At 45.5% G+C, this 22,740-nt stretch overlaps 1 protein-coding gene and 1 pseudogene across 5 annotated transcripts in view; both read right to left on the reverse strand.

The window, feature by feature from the left end:
- Window positions 1-22,740, reverse strand: part of ATP8B1 (ATPase phospholipid transporting 8B1) — a 149,103-nt gene that overhangs the window by 101,105 nt on the left and 25,258 nt on the right. The gene's annotated exons all lie outside the window — the stretch shown is intronic.
- Window positions 7,761-8,276, reverse strand: LOC117099191 (annotated as a pseudogene).

Below are 22,740 nucleotides of genomic sequence, written 5' to 3' on the forward strand. Positions count from 1 at the left end.
GGGTAGTCTCTCACATTCTCTTACATAACCACCATAGAATTATCAACTTTAGACAATTTAACATTAACAATAACATTCACAGTTATCTAATAGTCTGATTTTGTCATTGACCCAATGATAGCAATTATAGTATTATTTTTCCTCTAGCCCGGATCCAGTCTAGAATCAGGTGTAACTTTAAGTAGCCATGGCCTTTAATCTGAAACATTTCCACAACATATATATATATATATATATGAGACTGAGTTTAGCTCTATCTCCCAGGCTGGAGTGCAGTGGCATGATCTTGGCTCACTGCAACCTCCACCTCCTGGGTTCAAGCTATTCTTGTGCCTCAGCCTCCCAAGTAGCTGGGATTACAGGTGCCTGCCACTATGCCCAACTAATTTCTATATTTTTAGTAGAGACAGGGTTTTACCATGTTGGCCAGGCTGGTCTCTAACTCCTGACCACAGGCGATCTGCCCACCTTGGCCTCTGAAGGGGTGGCCTGCCCCTCTACACCTGTGGGCGTTTCTCGTTAGGTGGAACGAGAGACTTGAAAAAGAAATGAGACACAGAGACAAAGTATAGAGAAAGAAAAAGTGGGCCCAGGGGACCGGCACTCAGCACACAGAGGACACGCGCCGGCACCGGTCTCTGAGTTCCCTCAGTATTTATTGATCATTATCTTTACCATCTTAGAAAAGGGAAGTGGCAGGATAATAGGATCATAGTAGCGAGAAGGTCAGCAGAAAGACATATGAATAAAGATCTCTGTGACATAAGTTTAAGGAAAAGTGCTGTGCCTTGATATCCATATGTAAACATCTCCATAAACCTTTTCAGTGCATAAAGAGTAGCATTGCCGCTAGCACGTCCCACCTTGGGGTTGGGGGTAGGGTCACAGATTAACAGCATCTCAAATACAGAACAAAATGGAGTCTCTTATGTCTACTTCTTTCTATATAGACACAGTAACAGTCTGATGTCTCTTTCTTTTCCCCACAGGCCTCCCAAAATACTGAGATTACAGGCGTGAGCCACTGCGCCCGGCCTCCACAACCTGTATTTGCCATTTACAACACTGACATTAAAAGATTAGGGTATTCCTTCTCTCTCTCTCTCTCTTTTTAAACAGAACCTCCCACCTTTGGGCTTTCTCGGTCATTTCCTTGGGATTGAATTCAAGGTCTCTGTTCTTGCTGGAACATCACATAGGTGATGCTGTGTCCTTTCAGATGTGACATCTGGAGGCACATGAGGTCTCCGCCCCTTGGTGGTGATTGCATTTTGATTTTATACTTTGGTCATGTGGTTAACATGTTGTTTGATTTCTCCACCGTATATATTTTTTGAACTTGTAATTTGTGGGGAGACACTTTTAAGACATCGCAAATGTCCCGTTCCTTATCACAATTTCCTCCTAAACGTGACATTCATGGACGGTACTCCCCTGATCCAGTCTCTACTACAATGGCCATGAAAGGACAATTTCACAGCACCCATTCCCTCCACGCATATTAGTCAGCCTGGGCATGCCGCTGTAAGCATAGCCTCCCTACTTTCCACTTATTAGTTAGTAATCAATATGGATGTGTAAATTCCTATTTTTTTCCAATGGCATGTAATTCCTTACTGTCCATAATTATTTTGGTGTCCACATGGTCCCTGGTTTGGCCAATAAAAGCACTTTCAAGCTAGCACATGTCCTTGTGACAGGCTCCCGTTATTCTTTCAGCATGTCCATACCGTGTGACAATAACAAGATGTTCCAGGCTCAAGTTGTACCTCTCCTGCCCCAGCCTTTAATCAGCCATTTCTTCTGGTAGCCCCAGTTCCTTTGAATGGGAAATGATAATAGAGACCAAGATCTTGGCACTTGATGTGCTTGTTACTAGTGGGGTGGCTTTGCTTCTTGGTCCTTTGGTGGACAGAGCTAAGTAAAAAATATATACACACACACATACATATACACTTATGCACACACACATGCTACATGGGAATACTTACACATGCATGTATTTCAGAAATCAGTTCATACCTATTCCTCCAATTCCAATTGATTCCCACAGTGTTCTTTTCCCCCATCTCCCATTTCGTATCTATATGTTCCTTCTTTCTTAGTGAGAACCCTGGCTCTCCAAAACAATAACTCATTTGCTCAGTGCTAAAATGCATCTAAAACTGTTTCAGAGTTGCTTTGCCAGTATCACTACATAAAGTATACTGTAAGAGTTTAAAATTTCTTTGCAAGTGTCCCTCATCACCCAACTTTAGACAAGATGGAGCATATATCATAGAATACTGTGTTCATAGCTCCCTGGATTATTTCTGTTTTTCCCCTCCTCACTGTGGTTATGGAATTCATTTGAAATACAATTGGGTTTCTTCATTTCAAGTTGCTCTCAGTTTTAGGGTTTCCCCTGTCCCTATTATATATATATATACTGATATTTAAATATAACTTTAAAAAATAGGGATGGGGGTCTCACTATGTAGCTCAGGTTGGTCTTGAGTGGGAGGAGCATTTGGTCCTCAGCTCAAACGATCCTCCCACCTCAGTCTCCCGAAGTGCTGAGATTATAAGCATGAGCCACCGAGTCTGGCCCCATCCTTGATTTAAATTTATTTTTGAATATGTAGGACATAGGCTCCCCAAAGCCAAAACTATGCAAAAGGGTGTCTCAGAAAAGTAACCTTCCTCACATAATCCCTTCTCCTTGTTCCCACCCACCCTTTGTTGGTAACCGGCTTTACTGTTTTCTGTTTATCCTTTCTGTGTGTTTTATAAAGATAAGAAGATAGGCCAGGCGTGGTGGCTCACTCCTGTAATCCCAGCACTTTGGGAGGCTGAGGTGGGTAGATCACCTAAGGTCAGGAGTTTGAGACCAACCTGACCAACATGGAGAAACTCTGTCTCTACTAAAAAAAAAAAATACAAAATTAGCCGGGCATGGCGGCGCATGCCTGTAATCCTAGCTCCTTGGGAGGCTGAGGCAGGAGAATTGCTTGAACTCAGGAGGCAGAGGTTGTGGTGAGCCAAGATTGTGCCATTGCACTCCAGCCTGGGCAACAAGAGCAAAACTCCGTCTCAAAAAAAAAAAAAAAAAAGAAGAAGATGGTTATATTTTTCCATGTTTCCTTTTTTCTTTTATGAAAGTAGAATATATATGTTCTTTTGCACTTTGCTTTTTCCACTTAGCAATATCTCCTATAATCACTAGAAGTCACTTCTCAGGCAACTGTTTGCAAGTAGAGAAATATTTATGTCTTATGTCTGTGTATAAATCATTTTCCTGGAAAACTTTTTAAAGAAATCCATAGGCTGGTCGCAGTGGCCTACGCCTGTAATCCCAGGACTTTGGGAGGCTGAGGCAGGAGAATCACGAGGTCAAGAGATTAAGACCATCCTGGCCAACATGGTGAAACCCCATCTCTACTAAAAATACAAAACTTAGCCGGGCGTGGTGGCGCCCCCCTGTAGTCCCAGCTACTTGGGAGACTGAGGCAGGAGAATCACTTGAACCTGGGAGGTGGAGGTTGCAGTGAGCTGAGATGGCGCCACTGCACTCCAGCCTGGGCGACAGAGCGAGACTCAAAAAAAAAAAAAAAGAAATCCATAGATCCCACCATGGCTTGCTTCCCTTTCTTTCTCTGTTTTCCAAGACAGAAGTATTCATCTACCACCCTAGGTCCTAAAGTCTAGCTTTCCTTTAAAGACTCAACTTTAACTGGGGTAAATTACTGCAGTAAATTTATCAACCTCTAGGCAAGATATTTATGACTCCAGGGACCTTCCCTAGGCAAAATTTCAATCTAAGGTGGTAGCTCCAATAGTAGTAACTAAGTAAATATTCACTGAAAATTTTTCAAAAATCACCTTGTGATCCTTTAATCCCTGACAGATAATCTGGTAAGTCATGGCAAGTGGTTATCAAAGAAACCAGGAAGGGCCAGGCATGGTGGCTCACGCCTGTAATCCCAGCACTTTGGGAGGCCAAGGCAGGCGGATCACGAGGTCAGGAGACGGAGACCATCCTGACTAACATAATGAAACCCCATCTCTACTAAAAATACAAAAAAAAACTAGCCGGGCATGGTGGCGGGAGCCTGTAGTCCCAGCTACTCTACTCGGGAGGCTGAGGCAGGAGAATGGTGTGAACCCGGGAAGCGGAGCTTGTGGTGAGCAAAGATTGTGCCACTGCACTCCAGCCCTGGCAACAAAGTGAGACTCAGTCTTAAAAAAAAAAAAAAAGAGGTAGTTGGATGACTCAGAACAGGCCACCATCGCTGTCAGGAAACTCCTAGTCCTGCCCCATGCAAGCCAACTGCAGCTTAATTGTCTCTGACTGGCAGTTGCTACCACCTTCCTACCATTCCCATCATGTAGGAGAGCTGCTAGGAGGTCCACTCACTTAGTCACTAGCACCCAAGTTCAAAGGCACCAGAAAGAAGCTATCACTCCAAACCCTCTACACACCAGCAAGAAGGAGATTGGTATTGCAGTACCTGGATATTCCAAGTTGGCCAATCTCTCCAAATCTCTCCAATATACAAAGATGGTGGGGGGGAATGACTAAAAATTATCCTCCCACATAGTGATTTTAATTCCTGGTAGAAAGCCAAAGATGAATTCAGTACAGTAATATCACGATTAACAAAGTCTCAGGATTGACATTTCATAAACATAATCACTCTAGGATAATGCCTGGGTGGATGAGATACTTGAGTAGCTTCTGCTTCTACCTGTCCTAGATCCAGCAGAGGGAAAGGGCCTGTCCCTAAGGCCCTGCCAGCTGGGAACAGAGCCTGCAGCCCCAGAGATGCCTGAGGAACCCCCTCTGTGGCCAGCCCATCTCCACCTTCGCCTTGCTCTTCCACCTTCACCTTGCTCCTCCACCTTCACCAAACTGAACATGGTTTCTTTTAAGGGAAAGAGCAGCTAGTGGCTTCCACAAGATCCAGCCCAAGAGTAATGCACGTTCTGGCACTTAACCTGAACCTCCTGCAACCTCTTCTCATCTTCATGAAGCTTCTGACAAGGAAATGTGGTTATACTATATCCTCCTCTTTGTTCACCAAGGTAATAAGGAAGATATTTTTTATTTTTTTATTTAAGATGGAGTTGGCTGGGCGCGGTGGCTCATGCTTATAATCCCAACACCTTGGGAGGCCGAGGTGGGTGGATCATGAGGTCAGGCACTGGAGAGCAGCCTGACCAGCATGGTGAAACCCCATCTCTACTAAAAATACAAAAATTAGCCAGGCATGGTGGTGCGCACCTGTAGTCCCAGCTACTCCAGGAGGGTGAGGCAGGAGAATCGCTTGAACCCAGGAGGCAGAGGTTGCAGTGAGCTGTGATTGCACCACCGCCCTCCAGCCTGAGTGACAGAGTGAGACTCTGTCTCAAAAAACAATAAAATAAAATAAAATGAAGCCTTGGTTGGAGTGCAAACTGTCTGAGAAATCCTTTGAGAGCATGTGGTAGTAGGAATATGAAGTAGATAAACCAGCTATTCTGATTCCTGTAGCAGTAGCCATTCCTAACCCTGTAAGTAGTGGTATTAGTTGTATGGCTTTGCATTGACAGACTTGAGCTTTGAGGGGTATTGATAAGGTCTGATTTCCTGGGACAATGTTAATGTTGGGATTTCGACATAAGGTGCAGGTGCCTGTCCAGTTAGTGGGGAGGCAGATATAGGCCGATGTTCCACATAAGAAGAATATGCCTTGGCTGGGTAGTCATTTAGAAATTTACTCTGGGGGCTTTTAAAGGAATAGGGTACGCCGTTTTTTCTTCACTATTTCTACCTCTCTTTTTTGACTTCTTCATTGTCTCTCTCTTTCTCTCTGACACCCTCTTTTTCTCTCTGTCTCTTCCCCCCCCCTCTCTTTCTCTCTTTCCTTTCTGCTACCACTGCCAGCTGCTTATGCTGCTGTTCTCCCTTCTCCTTCCCCTTTTTGATGGCTTTGGCAGTGTAAGACTGCCACCTTCTTCAGTTTTTGCACTGCACGCAGCAACTCCATGATTTCCTTGTGGTATTTAATGGGGATTCCCAGAGGTTAGGAACTCCCTTTCTTTCCATACTGCAGCATAGGCATGTAGGATTAGATAAGCATACTTGCTATCTGTATACACATTTATTCTTTTTCCCTTTCCCAGTTCTAAGGCTCAGGTAAGTGCCACTAGTTCTGCTAACTGGGCACTGGTGCTGGGGGGAAAGGCTTACTTTCAAGTATAGTTACATCACTAACTATGGCATAACCTGCCCTTCGTATCCCATTCTCCACAAATGAGCTTCCACTGGTATATAGGTTAAAGTCAGGATTAGCTAAGGGGAATTCTAAGAGACCATCTCGGGCGGCATAAGTATGGACTACAATTTGTTGGCAGTCATGCTTGATTGGTTCCCCATCCTCTGGGAGAAAAGTAGCAGGGTTGAGGGCCATACACGTGTGTATTTGAAGCACTGGTCCCTCAAGGAGTAGCACCTGGTATCTAAGTAGGTGGTTATCTAATAGCCATAAACTTCCTTTGGCACCCAGTATGCCATTTACATCATGAGTAGTCCAGACAGTGAGATCCTTTCCTTGTGTTATCTTGATAGCCTCTGACACTAAGACGGCTAGTGCTGCAACTACCCTTAAACAGTGAGGCCAGCCTTTTGCTACTACATCAGTTTCCTTAGGTATGCCACTAGTTGTGGGGTTCTCCCACGAGTCTGAGTAAGGACTCTAAGAGCTATCCCTGCTCTCTCTGTGACATATAAAGAGAAGTTTTGTCCTATGGGAAGGTTTAAGGCTGGAGCTTGTACTAGGGCCTGCTTTAAGGTTTTGAAGGCTGTTTCTGCCTCTGGTTCCCATTCTACCAAATGAATATTTGCCCGCTGGGTTTCCTTGATTAGAGTATAGAGGGGCCTGGCTATCTCGCCAGGGATCCACAGTTGGCAAAATTCCAAGGCACCCCTGCAACTGTTTTAATGTCTTAGGGCAAGGATAAGCCAGTATAGGCTGTATTCATTCCTTGCTGAGGGCCCTGGTCCCTCCGGCTAAGATTAGGCCTAGATATTTGACCTGCTGTAGGCAAAGCTGGGCCTTCGACCTAGACACCTTGTACCCTTGATTAGCTAGAAAGTTCAAGAGATCTAGAGTAGCTGGCTGGCATGAGGCTTCTGAACTGGTAGCCAAAAGTAAGTCATCCACATACTGAAGGACCAGAGTGCCTGGACTTGAGAAGTGGCCTAGATCTTGGGCCAGTGCCTGACCAAACAGATGAGGGCTATCCCGAAACCCTTGGAGCAAGACTGTCCGCCTAATTTGGGACGTGTGGTCTGTGGGATCCTCAAAGGCAAAGAGAAACTGGGAATCAGAGTTCAGGGGAATACAGAAAAAGGCATCCTTGAGGTCCAGAACAGCGAACCGTTCTGCTTCCTCTGGTATTTGAGAGAGCAGGGATAGCTAGTCGCTTTTAACTGGCCGACGGGTGCCCAGTATTATGCCCCGAAATTCTAAGGAAAAATAGGACAGAATAGCAAGCGAAAGGGGTCCGTTGGTGCTCACCACTCTGACAGTAAATGTCCCACTGCTTGGAGGAGGTGCTGAGAGCGAGGGCTGCTAGCATGTTGTCACCTCTCATCATCACACAATAAGTACTCAATGTATGGGTTTTAATGACCAAGTAAGTAAATTTAAGAAAGTTTGGAAAACTTACTCTTCCTCTGACACAATTCTTCTCTTGTTGTAGTTGTTGTTTGCGATGAAGCTTTGAAAAATTTCTTTTTCCATAATATAAACATGTCAGTCTTTCCCTTTAGCTCCTTCTTCCACTCCTCCTTCACTGTGCTGAAGAGATACTGAGTCCTTTCAGATTTTTGCTTAGCTGGGTAGTTTCCGAACTCAACAGACTCTCCAGGTAGGTAGTTCCTGCACAAGGCTTTCCTGTCACTGGATCTATGACTTTTCCAACTTTGAAAACGTTTTTGGCCAGTTCATGTTTCACATGCTTCGTTCACCGGACAGGTAAAGCTCCGAGAAGCATGATATCCCCAGCTGTGCACTGCCAAAGGCCATCGTGAACAAAGGAGGTTTTCCACTTATTATAATACTTTAACAAATAGGGATCCAGAACAGGCGTGGTCACTCTTGCTTTAGCAGTCTTTTGCATTTTTGTCCCAAACACCTTTCCCATGATCCATTTGGCATGGACAGATGAACGAACTAGAGACATGTGGCTTTGGTCACCTCCGCCATGACTGTGCAGCCACCTGATCCAGGGAGTCTTTCTTTCTTTCCTTCTTTCTTTCCTTCCTTCCCTCCTTCTTTCCTTCCTTCCTTCCTTCCTTCCTTCCTTCCTTCCTTCCTTCCTTCTTTCCCTCCTTCCTTCCTTCCCTCCTTCAGAGTCTTGCTCTGCAGCCCAGGCTGCAGTGTGGTGCTGCAATTTCAGCTCGCTGCAACCTCCCTCTCCTGGGTTCAAGTGATTCTCCTGCCTCAGCCTTCCCAGTAGCTGGGATTACAGGCCCCCGCCACCACACCTGGCTAATTTTTATATTTTTAGTAGAGATGGGGTTTCATCATGTTAGGCAGTCTGGTCTCAAACTCCTGGCCTCAAGTGATCCACCTGCCTTGGCCTCTCAAAGTGCTAGGATTACAGATGTGAGCCACCATGCCTGGCCTGACACTATTCTTGGATTATTTCACTTTCAGTTGTCAAAAAACAGAAAATAAGTGTTGATGAGGCTGTGGAGGAGTTGAAACACTTTTGCACTGCCAGTGGCAATATAAAATGGTGCAGCCACTATGGAAAATAGCATAATGGTTCCTCAAAAAATAAACATAGAATTACCATTAGATCTAGAAATCCCACTTCTGGGTATATACCCAAAAGAATTGAAGGCAGGAATCTGAGCAGATATTTATACAGTAGACCCATGTTCACAACAGCGATATTCATAAAAGCAAAGATGTAGAAACAATCCAAATGCCATCTGATAACTGGATACACAAAATGTGGCATAGAGACAAGGAACTATCATTTGGCCTTAAAAAGGAAATCCTGGCACGTGCATCCTACGACATGGATGAACCTTAAAGACATTATGCTAAGTAAAATAAACCAGTCACAGAAGGACACGTGCTGTATGATTCCACTTATATGAGGAATGCAGAGCAGGCAGATTCAGAGACAGAAAGTAGGATGATGGTTGCCAAGGGGTGGGGGTTGTTTCATGAGTGCAGAGCTTCAGTTGGAGAAGATGAAGAAGTTTTGGAGGTGGATGGTGGTGATGGTTGCATAACCATGTGAATGCCCTGAAAGACACTGAAGTGTACAATTAAAAATGGTTGGGTCAGGTGCAGTGGCTCATGCCTGTAATCCCAGCACTTTGGAAGGCCAAGGCAGGCAGATAACAAGGTCAGGAGTTCGAGACCAGCCTGGTCAATACGGTGAAACCCCATCTCTACTGAAAATACAAAAAATTAGCCAGGCGTAATGGCGGGCACCTGTAGTCCCAGCTACTTAGGAGGTTAAGGCAGGAAAATCGCTTGAACCTGGGAGGTGGAGGTTGCAGTGAGCCAAGATCGCACCACTGCACTCTAGCCTGGGTGACAGAGTAAGATTCCATCTCAAAAGAAAAAAAAAAAAGGTTAAGGCCGAGCGCAGTGGCTCACACTTGTAATTCCAGCACTTTGGGAAGCTGACTAAATCATCTGAGGGCAGGAGTTCGAGACCAGCCTGGCCAACATGGTGAAACCCCGTCTCTACTAAAAATACAAAAATTAGCCGGGCATGGTGGCAGGCAGGAAGCTGAGGCAGGAGAATCACTCGAACCTCAGAGGCAGAGGTTGCAGTGAGCCGAGATCACGCCATTGCACTCCAGCTAGGGCGACAAAGCAAGACTCCATCTCAAAAAAAAAAAAAAAAAAAAGAAAAGTTAAGATGGTAGATTGTATGTTGTGTATATTTTACCACAATATATTTTTTTCTTTCTTTCTTTCTTTCTTTCTTTTTTTTTCTTTTTTTTTTTTTTTGAGACAGAGTTTTGCTTTTGTTGCCCAGGCTGGAGTGCAATGGTGCCATCTCGGCTCACTGCAACCTCTGCCTCCCGGGTTCAAGTGATTCTCCTGCCTCAGCCTCTCCAGTAGCTGGGATTACAGGTGCCTGCCACCACACCTGGCTCATCTTTTGTATTTTTAGTAAAGACGTGGTTTCGGCCGAGCGCGGTGGCTCAAGCCTGTAATCCCAGCACTTTGGGAGGCCGAGACGGGCAGATCACGAGGTCTGGAGTTCAAGACCATCCTGGCTAACACGGTGAAACCCCATCTCTACTAAAAAATACAAAAAGCTAGCCGGGCGAGGTGGCTGGCGCCTGTAGTCCCAGCTACTCGGGAGGCTGAGGCAGGAGAATGGCGTGAACCCGGGAGGCGGAGCTTGCAGTGAGCTGAAATCCGGCCACAGCACTCCAGCCTGGGCGGCAGAGCGAGACTCCGTCTCAAAAAAAAAAAAAAGAAGACGTGGTTTCACCATATTGGCCAGGCTGGTCTTGAACTCCTGACCTCAGGTGATCCACAGGTAGGAGCCACTGAGCCCGGATGACAATAATTTTTTTTAAGTGCTCGGTTGTTCTTTATCTCCTTTCGAGAAAGGAGAAGAGATTTAAACTGATTTCAACTAAAAAAATTCCTGATCAGACAAGTTGCCAAAATAATAACTGGAATTTCTTCTCTGGCTGTGTTTCTCAAGTATCTAGCCAGACAGTGCGCTAAAAGCTAGGGACAGTAGCAAACCAAAAATCACGGATCCTACCTTCATGGGGCTAAGAGTTCAGCCCAGTGGCTTTCAAACTTTAGCACATATGAAAATCCTCTGGTGGGCTTGTTGAGCACAAATTGCTAGCCCCTATGCTCAGGATTTCTGATTCAGGAGGACTGGGCTGGGGTCCAAGACTCTTCATTTCCATCAAGTTCCCATGTGATGCCAGTGCTGCCAGTAGAGGGACCACCCTTTAAGAAACTCTAGGGCAGGAGGAGGGACTTGTAGGTAAATAAGCAGTTTCAATCAAGTGTGCTGTGATGGGAATCCACTCAGTATACATAGTAGGTAAAGGCACCCATCTGTCCTAGGAAAGGTCAAGGAAACCTTTGCCAGAGGAGGTGGTGCAGAAACTGAGATTTAACCTGAGACCTAGAGGACATGTAGGAGTCAGACAGGTGCATGAAAGGGACAGAGCATTTCAGGTGGAGAGTGTCCAATTGGATAGGTCTAGAGGTAAGAACAGCCTGTTCTTGAAATTGCAAATCTTTCCGTGTCATGGGCAGTCAGAGAGTGATGGGGAAAGTAATGAGTAAGGAAGAGAGAGGTGAGGTCTATCAAAAAGGGCATTAGGAGCCTAGAGTTTATCCACAGGGTAACAGGAAGCCAACCTCAGGAAGGCTTGCAGCATTCAAGAATTGAAGCTCTAAGAACTAAGGTGAGCTCATCGCTTCCAGGAGAAGGCATAGGTACAGTAGAGACGCAGTCTAAGCATGTGGGGAAGAGGGCAGTGGTACACGCCCCTCTAATTCTCGGACCATCTCCCACAATCCAAGCTCCAGTTCCTCAGAAAGCCTTCTGCTGATCAGGTAAGAACAACCCAAGGCCATTGTGCCATCCAGTACAGTGGCCACGAGCCATGTGTGGCTATTAGCTAAAATTAGAAGCCAGATCAGCAGTCGCACTAGCCTCATTTCAAGTGTTCAACAAGCCACCTGTGACTAGTGGCTAGAGACAGAACACTTTCGGGCTGGGCTCGGTGGCTCACGCCTGTAATGCCAGCACTTTGGGAGGGCGAGGCGGGTGGAACACCTGAGGTCAAGAGTTTGAGACCAGCCTGGCTAACATGGTGAAATCTTGTTTCTACTAAAAATACAAAACATTAACCAGGCGTGGTGGTGCGTGCCTCAGCACCACCTATTCAGCTGAATCTCAGCTCTTCAGGAGGCTGAGGCAAGAGAATCGCTTGAACCCAGGAGGCAGAGGTTGCAGTGAACCAAGATCGTGCCATTGCACTCCAGCCTGGGCAACAACAGTGAAACTCCATCTAAAAAAAAAAAGCAGAACACTTTCATCATCCCGGAAAGTTCCCTAAGCCAGCTCTGGTCCAGGAAATGAAGTATAAGCAGGATTAGATCTAAGACTTGCCAGGCATTTTGGTTCTACTGCCTAAAGCCAGCAACCAACTGGTTTGGGTCTTCACTCATGAAAACACACACACATACAAATATATATACACAGAGCTCTAAATTGATTTTTAAAAAATCTATAGGGTATAAAGCTAGACAGTTAACGATTATACATTATGTACAATCTACAAATATCCTAGATGTCACTTTTATAATGAGATATAAGGAATTCTGGCTGGGAGCAGTGGCTCATGCCTGTAATCCTGGCATTTTGGGAGGCTGAGGCAGGCGGATCACCTGCAGTGAGGAGTTTAAGAGCAGCCTTGCCAATATAGTGAAATCCCGTCTTTGCTAAAAAATACAAAAATTAGCCAGGTGTGGTGGTATGTGCCTGTAGGCCCAGCTACTGGGGATGCTGAGGCGGGGAAATTGCTTGAACCCAGGAGGAGTTTGCAGTGAGCAAAGATCATGCCACTGCACTCCAGTCTGGGCAACAGAGTGAGACCCTGTCTCAAAAAAAAAAAAAAAAAGAAAAGAAAAGAAAAAAGAATTTTCTTAAGCCACTAGGAAGAATCCTAGAATCATACCTATTCTCCAAAGCCATCCGTAAATCCTAAAAATAACCAGTCAAGGGAATTGAGGGAGGAAAATATAGTCCAGATTAGAATTCTAAAAGGCCATTTTTACTGTTTATGTGAAAAAACAAAAAACAAACAAACAAAAAAAAACTAAGCTTTTAAAGCTTTCTCTATTGTGTATTTTACCAAAGTCAGTACGAAGGATTCAAAATATTACATAGCTAATCCTTACTCTAAGTTCTAAAAATAAAACGCAAGAGATAGTTGCATGCCAAGCTGGTAACAAATCCCTATGCCAAGGACAGAAGTGGAAATTGATGCAAGGAGGAAATGACTTATGCTGTAGAATGAAACACACACCCAAGAGAAAGGCTTAACCCTTGGGCCGACCACAGCAGCAAACACTGTAACCAGTTAAAAAGCCCAGGAAGCCAGAGGTAGATGGTAATTTCTACAAATAAAAATTCAGAGATGTTCTTGTTTTCCCAGCTGCTCTGCAAGGACTTAACCAGCCTGGATAAAAAAAAGCCCACCTCCCACTGCCCGTGAAAGATCAGGTGGGCAGCTTCCCATTGATTAAGGTGGGTGGCTGAGTATCCCCATCTTGATGGTGAGGGACAGGTGGCTTTGGGAAGCATACTCAGACAAGACAGCTTCCTTGCTCAACCATAGTCTGACCCAGGCATATTAAGGGGAGGAGCAGCTCAGGAAGAAAGCAGAGCCAAGTGTATGCATTGCTCAAAACCTCTGAGGGCCAGGAAGGCTTGGCCGCCATTTCCCAGAGCCATGACTTCTGCCTGCCCCACATCTCCTCCATCCTCAGAGCAGTATCTCCTCCTGGGCCTGCCCTGCCAGATCTGACTGGCTCCCTTCTCCCTGCTCTGCTCTTAAACCCCTTCCTTGGGTTCAAATAAAGCTACTTCCTCTAGAGCCTTTCTAGGTATGCCCATGGACGTTTCCACTCCAAACCCACTACAAATGGAAGACCATTCATTCACCGATTCCTCGTTTAGTTAAAACCAAGACCCACTAGCAAGAAACTCAGTGCAAGGATCCTTGGAGGTGCTGGGGTAAAACAAGAAACTGCTAGTCCTTTGTTAAGCCAGCAGGCAACTGGTTTCAGCCTTAATTCATGAAAACACACACACTTTCCTCTAAATTGATTTTTAAAATGTTATAAATGCCATCGGACTGTCTCAAATGGCAAGAAAGAGCCAAAGATGACTCCAGAGTAGATAATTGAGATGGGTGTGGGGAAAGTAAGCTCATTCAGGAGTACTGAGCCCAGGGCATCCCAAATATACAGCAAATAGTAGATCTGATCGAAGAACCTTTATTTGTAATTCTGATTTCATAATGTATTAATGATAGCACCAGCTATACAAGGATCCAATAACATAGGTCTTGTTATTCCCCTTGTGTAAATAAAGACACTGAGGTCAAGAAACTTGTCCGTGGTCTCACAAGTGTGAAGCAGAGCCCAGATTAAAACCCAGCTAGCCCAGCACCCTGCTCATAAAACCCTCATGCTGAGAACTGCTGAACTGCTTTTTTTTTGAGACAGGGTCTCATTTTGTCATTCAGGCTGGAGTGCAGTGGCGTGATCTCAGCTCACTGCGACCTCTGCCTCTCAGGTTCAAGCAATTCTCCCGCCTCGGCCTCCTGAGTAGCTGGGACTACAAGTGAGTGCCACCATGGCTGGCTAATGAGAACTGCTTTTTCTTGCACTCAGGCAAAAGTGCCTCAGCCTAGCAAGCCTCCCTAGGTGCCCACCTACCCGAGCTGCCAATGGGAACTGCAGTCCAAGATTTCACATTTCAGTTAGATGTCTCAAAATTTGTTTAGCTCTGTCCAGAGCAGTCCACAAAATGCCACTTGCCTTGACAGGCCTGTGTTCTATATGCAATGGCACCACAGAATTTAGTCACCATGTGTGATGCCTCCATCCAGTTTGGGATCGTCCTCACTCCATGAGACACAAGGCTTCTTTCTCCTGCCTCCAGCCAGCCCATCCTCAGAACAGAATACCCCTGGAGCCAAATCGTTGAGGCAGGAGCTCCAGATGGGTAGAAATGGGATAGAAGAGAAGGAGAGGCTGAGACAGGGACCTTGAGATGCACAGCAAGCCAGCCAGTGGGGAGGCTACCCCTGGGGGGCAAACCACACATAGGGGATAGGTACACTGGGGCTCGCCTACTGCGGCAGATCACAAGTTCATGGCAACATACCTGTAGGTGAAAACGTGTCAACACGCCCCAGTGTTAAGGACAGAATAGCAAAGGGACAGTCAGATACGAGTTAAAGTCACCGTTCTGCTAGGAACATGGATGTGAATTTTGTTTGTTTTGTTCTGTAATGGAGTCTCACTCTGTCGCCCAGGCTGGAGTGCAGTGGCACGATCTCGGCTCACTGCAACCTCTGCCTCCCAGGTTCAAGCGATTCTCCTGCTTCGGCCTCCTGATAGCTGGGATTACAGGCACATGCCACCACACCTAGCTAATTTTTGTATTTTTAGTAGAGACGGGGTTTCACCATGTTAGCCAGGCTGGTCTTGAACTCCTGTTCAAGTGATCTGCCCACCTTGGCCTCCCAGAGTGCTGGAATTACAGGTGCGAGCCACTGCACCATGCCTGGACTTGAATTTTTGTCAGGAAGAGATTTGCAATTAATGCTGATTGCAACTGATGGCAGAATTAAGATGGTAAGTCTTATATCACAACCACCTCCTAAAATCAAAATGGAGCTGTTTCTGTAGGAGTCAGACTACCTCCCTTAGAGGATATGGGAGTAGTCCATCATGTATTCAGACAGTTTTATGAAGTTTGCATAGTCTACCTCTCTCAGCACTGGGCGTGGGGCATATCCTATTGTTAGGCAATTCCCTTATTTCCTGATCCTTCAATTCACTTTTTAAATAATTACTAAATGGTCTGAGATTACCAGATTTCCCTTGCTCAAGCTTCCAAAAATCAGGCTGACGAGTTACGTTTGGACATCTGCTCTTCAAAAGCCAATGGCAGAGTTTTCTCTCTGCTAAATAATGAGCTGTCCAGGCATATTTTGATTCACTCAGGCCACATACAGCAGCAGGAGGCTCTGCGTGGTGACTCAGGTCTAAATTTTACTGTAATCCTACAGGTTGGAAATCCAGTTTCCAAAGATATGAGTGGCACCATCAATATAAATGAGTTCTCTAGTGATGTCAAAGGGCACACTTAGCAGTGCTGTCGGAACAACCAGAAAAACCACATTCAACAGGGAACACAGCCTAAGGCACACAACTCATGATAAATACCTGGGAGGAAACCAGTTAGCTCTGCCTTTAGCTGTTCCCACCCCAATTTTCACAATTAAAGCTACAATCAACATGCTGACTATTCGGCAGACATCTCTATCATGTTTATACTCCTAAAAAACATATTATGTTGGTTAACTGAACCTACACAATACTTAGAAATCTCCCTAAAGTTATCCTAAAAACAAAACAAAAGCAAAAACTTTGCAAGCTTTCTGAGTTCAAACCTGTAATTTTGTTACATATCAGTGCTTTATAAAAGAGCTAAGATAATTATAGGAACAAGCCTCCTAAAATGTAAAATTCCATTGTTCCTCTATTACCCACCCATCAATCCAATAAACAAATTATGCATTATATATAAAGATACAAAGTATATATAGTACTTCAAGTATATATGTATATAAAGTTACAAAGTACCTAAAGTAACACATGAAATACACACCACATCCTCATAAGTGTGTAGTCTATGCATGAATAGTGGCAAATAAACACCTTACCATGACATTCACCATGAGTATTGCTAGCAGGAGAAGTGGAAGAGAAAGCACTCAATTATACCTAATGGTCAGGGATGGAGAGCGAGAGGAAGGTTGTTGAGTTGGCCTTGAAGGTCAAGTCCCAAGCCCGGCCACTATCTGGTTGGGAAATAGAAAGTGAGAGGAGAAAGGCATTTCTGGAAAGAAATCCCTGGGGGCAAATATTCTGCAGCACCGAAGGCACGCAGGATTAGTTTAGAGTTACTAAAGTGCGGGTAGACAGGAGAGGAGGAGGAAGAGAGTTGAAAGAGGAGACTGGAAAGCAGACTGAGGCAAGGCTGGGAAGGCCTTGGGTGCTAGAGGTGTTTGGAATTTGTGTGCTAAGCAGGGAGAGGCCGTTGGAGTTCCCCCTGCATTGAGTAAACAACACCGCCTGACCCTGTGGCAGGTATTCAATTAGCTGCTGGTGAGTAATGTGGCTCCTGTCCCTATGAAGCTTAAAGTCTGGGGTAAGGTAGACCCTAAGAATTCAGACCACAGTAGCATCTCCACTGTGATGGAGAAGAAACAGGGACAATGAGGACATAGAGCAGGGAAGGGGGCCTAGGAAACTATTCTGGAACAAGTGAGTTGGTTCCTGAAGTTGAAGCATCTGCAGAGGTAAGGAGGTGGGGAGCAGAAGTGCAGGAACTGTCTGTGCAAAGAGCCTGGGGCCTCTACAACAGAAACTGTTCTCATCAGATTTGCATTTTAGAAATGATAACCCTAGGCCTAGCGTGGTAGCTCACGCCTGTAATTCCAGCACTATGGGAGGCCAAGGCTCTACTAACAAATCTCTACTAAAAATACAAAAAGTAGCTGGGTGTGGTGGTGCACACCTATAATTCCAGCTACTCAGGAGGAGGCTTAAGCAGGAAAATCTCTTGAACCCAGGAGGCAGAGGATGCAGTGAGCCAAGATCACACCATTGCACTCCAGCCTGGGTGACAGAGCGAGATTATGTCTAAAAAAAGAAAAAAAGAAAAAAAAAAAAAGAAATGATAACCCTGACCAAGGACTCCAGGAAGAGATGGTGTTAATCTGTGCCAAGACAAGATTGCAGAAAGTCCCTACTGTCCTCTGGCGACAGGGGCTAAAGGCAGAGGCTAATAAGGTGGTGCAGGCAGAAAGGATGGGATTTATGGCAGAACTTTCAGAGGCAGAGGCAGCATTTCACAACTCACTTCATCTGGGCAGGGGGACTGGGAGGAAAAACACTGAAGAAAGTGCCAAGTTTCTAGCCTTAGTAACTGCTGCAGGCAGCTGAACTCTGCAAAGTTTCTTATTTGGCCCCGACATTCTATACACACTTATTAGCATTTTGTTCAAGAAGAGGGTGGTGCCCCCAAATGTTTCCATATTGCCAAAGGAAGCTAAATTTCAAACTTCAAGTGTCTACTCAAACCTAAGACTGAACCCCTCAATTTTCCTCATAACTCCATTATCCCCCAGGCTTCCTCCCATCAGTAAAAGGCAACCCCATCTCCCAGGTGCTCATGCCAAACACCTAGAGTCATGCTGGAGTCTCATCTTCCCTCCTACCCTGCTCCCTATCCATCTGCAAGCCCTAGTCTCTGCCTTCCAAATGTTTCCAGAACCTAAAACCTCTCCCTACCTCTCTGCAACCTGCTTGGCTGAAGCTCTGCTCTCCCTCACCTGGATGAGAGGTAGCCCCAGAAAGCACGCCCTTCGGTCTAACTCCAACATGGGGGACAGGCTGATTCTTTCCAAAGGTAATCAGATGGAGTTACTCCTTGCCTCGAAACCCTGCAGTGGGTTCTCACTTCTCTCAGAGTAAAACCCAAAATCTATCTGCTTTCTTTTCCTCTCATCTACAGCCATCCTGGTGTCTCCCTGATCCTGGAGCTTGGGGCCACACAGGATCTGTTCCTGTACCTGGAATGCTCTTCCCCAGTAGCTCCTCACCTTACTGTCCTAACTCTAATGTCACCTTTTTAGGAGCCCAATCAATCACCACCATATTTAAACCCCAGCCTTTCCGGTCCCCCTTCTTTACATTATTGTCCATAACACTTCTCATCTGCTATCAGACTTTAAAATTTATTAGGCTGGGCACAGTGGCTCATGCCTATAATCCTAGCACTTTGGGAGGCCAAGGCAGGTGGATCACCTGAGGTCAGGAGTTTGAGACCAGCCTGGCCAACATGGCAAAACTCCATCTGTACAAAAATACAAAAATTAGCTGGGAATGATGGTGTGTGCCTATAGTCCCAGCTACTTGAGAGGCTGGGGTGGGATAATTGCTTGAACCTGGGAGGCGGAGGTTGCAGTGAGCTGAGATTGTGCCACTGCACTCCAGCCTGGGCGACAGACTAAGACTCCATCTCAATAATAAATAAAATAAAATTTATTTATTAATAATCTCTTCTGACCAGAATGTACACTCCCAGAGCGAAGGGATTTCAGCTTATTTTGTTTAGCTACATCCCCAGCACCTAGAGTAGAGTACAATACACAGTAACTATCTTACAGACGTTTGTTGACTAAGTGGAAGGTCATCTTATTAATGAGGCTCCCTGAGTCACCTGGACAAAGTAGTAAGCCCTCACCTCTTTTGCCCTTCATGCTTATTTATTTTTCCTTGCACATATCATCAACATGTGATAAATGTTAATACCACATATTAGTGTGTTTATTCTCTTCTCCACACAAGAATGCCACAGGGGCAGGGATCTTGTCTTTTCTCTTTGCTGTATGATGAACACCCGGGGCAGTACCTGGCACAGAGGAGACGAGAAAGAGAAGGAAGGAGAGACAGAGAGGTCGGGTGTGATGGCTCATGCCTGTAATCCCAACAATTTGGGAGGCCAAGAGGGGTGGACTGCTCAAGCCTGGAGAGTTCGAGACCAGCTTGGGCAACATGGTGAAACCCTGTCTCTACAAAAAGAACAAAAAGTAATTGCGCGTGGTGGCATGTGCCTGTAGTCCCAGCTACTTGGAAAGCTGAGTCGGGAGGATTGCTTGAGCCCAGGGGTCAAGGCTGCAGTGAGCAATGATCATGCCACTGAACTCCAGCCTGGGTGACAGAGGGAGACCCCGTCTCTAAAAAAGAAAAGAGAAAGAGAAGGAAGGAGGGGGAGAGAGAGGAAAGAAAGAAAAAGAAAGGAGGAGGGAAGGAGGAAGGAGAGAGAGGAAATGGAGGGAAGGGGAGAAGGAAGGAGAGAAGAAGGAAGAGAGGGAGGAAAGGAGAAGGGAGGAAAGAAAGAAGGAGACGGGGAGGGGGAAAGAAATAGAAAGGAGGAAGGAATTCTAACTCCATATTATCAAGGTCACAGATGAGTAGCCTAAAATAAGAAATTGGTTGTTCTACCTAGAGCAAGAGATTCTGTCAGGGAGCAGTGAACCAACTAGGCTTTTTTTTTTTTTTTTTGAAATGGAGTTTCGCTCTTGTTGCCCAGGCTGGAGTGCAATGGGCAGTCTCGGCTCACTGCAACCTCTGCCTCCCGCGTTCAAGCAATTCTCCTACCTCAGCCTCCTGAGTAGCTGGGATTACAGATGTGTGCCAGCATGCCAGGCTAATTTTGTATTTTTAGTAGAGACGGGGTTTCTCCATGTCAGTCAGGCTGGTCTCAAACTCCCGACCTCAGGTGCTCTGCCCGCCTTGGCCTGCCAAAGTGCTGGGATTACAGGCGTGAGCCACTGTGCCCAGCTTAGGCATTTCTTTAAAATATATCCATTCATGTGCTCCTTTAGTCAGAATAAAAGGCAATGTCTAGTAATGATGCCAGGATAAGGAGTAGGCTACATTGGATTCTAATCAAAGGAGGCATGAGTCACTGAAAAACCATCATCATTTGTTGGCTGCTTTCTTCTATAGTTTCTGAACAATAAATAAGAAGGATTGGCCAATCTTATTACTTGGCATAACAAACCAGGTAAGCATACTTGATGATTCAATTCCATTTGGAACCGATACTACACATTAAAGAAACAAAACTAACATTGGTGTTCAGCCAAGTGCTGTCCAATGAGCCTTTGCCTCCACTGTGTCGGGCTGGGCATGCCGCTATAATTTTAAAGGTAATGACTGTTACAGTACCACCTCGTATTCATGTGAGTTCTCCTGATTCAGGCTTCCACCACTCTTGAAAGTCATTTTAATTATCTTGTTTAATGACCTTCACCTTGCAGGAAGGAAACAGAGACATGAAGAGGTTAAGATACGTGATGAGGTCTCAGGGCCAGGCAGGGAAAGAGTGACTTGTTCTGGAGCCTGGGAGCCCACCCACGCAATCAGCCACAGTCACCTAGATCTGCCTGCTCTGGTGAGAGAAAGGAGGGGAAATAAAACAGCAAGCTTTTTCTTTCCTCCTCACACCTGTTCTCAGGACTCATTTCCTGTCTAACTCAGAGATCCTTAAAAGTGACTGGAACCAAGTCACCAAAAAAAAAAAAGCAATTATTTTTCAAAATATGAAGACTTCTTTGGGAGAAGCTGGCTAGAAAATATGGGAGAAAAGGCTGAACAACTGTCTGGGACATTTTCTAATATGTTATTTTCACTGCCCCTTCCCTCAAAGGTCAACAAGACACTCCATTGTGGAAGCTTCCTCAAAAGCAGTTCATGTGGATGTCTCCAAGACTCCAGAGGGCTTCTCTAAGTCCTACTCCAGGCCGATCATCATGCAATCTGTTATCTTCCTTTCCAACTGTTTTCTCAGGCAATTTTTTTTTTTTTTTTTTAATAGGGTCTTACTGTCGCCCAGGCTGGAGTGCAGTGGTGTGATCACAGCTCACTGGAGCCTCGTCCTCCTGGGCTCAAGTGATTCCTCCCACCTCAGCCTCCCATGTAGCTGGGACTATAGGCACGTGCCACCCAGCTGAGTTTTACATGTTTTGTAGAGATGGGATTTCGCTGTGTTTCCCAGGCTAGTCTTGAACTTTTGGGTTCAAGCAATCTGCCCATCTCAGCATCCCAAAGTGCTGGAATTACAGGTGTGAGCCATAGTGCCCAGCCAGACTAAGTTCTAATCTATTGAGAGTTGGAATCCAAATGCTGGAATCCAATGCAGAAACTATGTAAGATTTCAATCTGTCATATGTCTACCATCTTCCTGAGACAGGCCACTGAAAGTCAAATTCCACTGTCATTTGTTTCAGGAGAAAAAAGATATATGAATGTATATATTTGTAAACACAAAGATGATTTCTAAAGAGATAACCAATAAACTGACGATGGCCAGTGCCTTTGGGTAGGAGAACTAGGTAACTGGGATAAAAGGAGGCAGGAAGACTGACACTTTTTTTTTTTTTGAGACAGGGTCTCACTCTGTTGCCCAAGCTGGAGTGCACTGGTGGGATCTCGGCTCACTGCAACCTCCGCCTCCCAGGCTCAAGCAATCCTCCCACCTTGGCTTCTCAAGTAGCTGGGATTACAGGCCTGTGCCACCATGCCCAGCTAATTTTTTGTAGTTTTTGTAGAGATGGGGTTTTGCCATGTTGGCCAAGCTGGTCTCAAACTCCTGGGCTCAAGCGATCCTCCTACCTTAGCCTCCCAAAATTCTGGGATTACGGGCATAAGCCACGTCACCTGGCTAAGGCTGACACTTAATACCCTTTTGTACCTTTTGAAGGTTGTACCATTTGCATGTATTACTTATTCCAAAATTAAATGAAAAAGCAAAATAATAGGTGGAACAAAACCGAAGCTTGGAAACTGTGGGAGCTCTTTATCAGGAAATAACAAACATGATTGTATCACATCTTGACTTTTCAGTGATGGTCGACAACAGAAGCATTTACCAGATAGTGAGCTCCCCACATGCAAGCGGCAACCTTAATTGTACCGTAAACCTTTGCCCTTGCATTAGTTATCTGTTGCTGCCTAACAAAATACCCTAAAATTTAGCAGTTTGAACCACAAGTATTTATCATCTCGGTTTCAATGGATCAAGAACCTGGGTATGGCTCAGGATCTCCTCGCAAGGCTGCAGTCAAGGTGTGTGCCAGGGCTGCAGTCATCTAAAGGTCTGCCTGGGGAGATCCTCCTCCAAGCTCACTCACAGGGTTGCTGGCAGGATTCTGTACTCATGGGCTGTTGGCCAGAGGCCAGCTTCAGTTCTTTGCCATGAATGTCTCTCCCTGGGGCAGCTGGCTTCTCTTACAGCAAGTGAGAGGGTGAGAGAGCAGCAGCAAGAGGAAAGTGGGATGTTTCTGTGCCCCAGCCTCAGAAGTGACATCCCATAACTGTG

The sequence above is a fragment of the Trachypithecus francoisi genome, unplaced genomic scaffold, assembly GCF_009764315.1.
Source record: "Trachypithecus francoisi isolate TF-2019V2 unplaced genomic scaffold, Tfra_2.0 Contig01474, whole genome shotgun sequence".
Taxonomy (NCBI): Eukaryota; Metazoa; Chordata; class Mammalia; order Primates; family Cercopithecidae; genus Trachypithecus; species Trachypithecus francoisi.